The sequence below is a fragment of the Fulmarus glacialis genome, unplaced genomic scaffold, assembly GCF_000690835.1.
Source record: "Fulmarus glacialis isolate BGI_N327 unplaced genomic scaffold, ASM69083v1 scaffold32517, whole genome shotgun sequence".
Lineage (NCBI taxonomy): Eukaryota > Metazoa > Chordata > Aves > Procellariiformes > Procellariidae > Fulmarus > Fulmarus glacialis.
Window position 1 is genome coordinate 22,628 of NW_009223107.1, and position 372 is coordinate 22,999.

Below are 372 nucleotides of genomic sequence, written 5' to 3' on the forward strand. Positions count from 1 at the left end.
TTGTTTTTTGGTGCCGCTAATGGCTCCTGGTGTGGAACAGATGTACCCTTCTGCCTCTCAGGCTATTTTTGGGCCTGGGCATCTCAGCCAAAGGTGCTGGGCTGGCTTTTTTGTGCTCGTTTCGTTCTTGGGGAGGGTAATTCTAATGGAAAATGTTCTGCCAGACCGAGGTGGTGGGGAGCGGCGGGGTGCGGCTGCTAAGGACAAAGAGCTGCTGGGAGAAAGGAGTTTTTGGGTGCTTGCTTGGAAGGTCTGGGCACAACCGTGGGCCCAGAGGCAGGACAGCTCTGTCACCCCCGAGTAACTCCGTGATGCTGAGACTGCCTCCTTCAGCCTCCTGCAGAGCACTGCACAATCTGTAACTGCCACGGC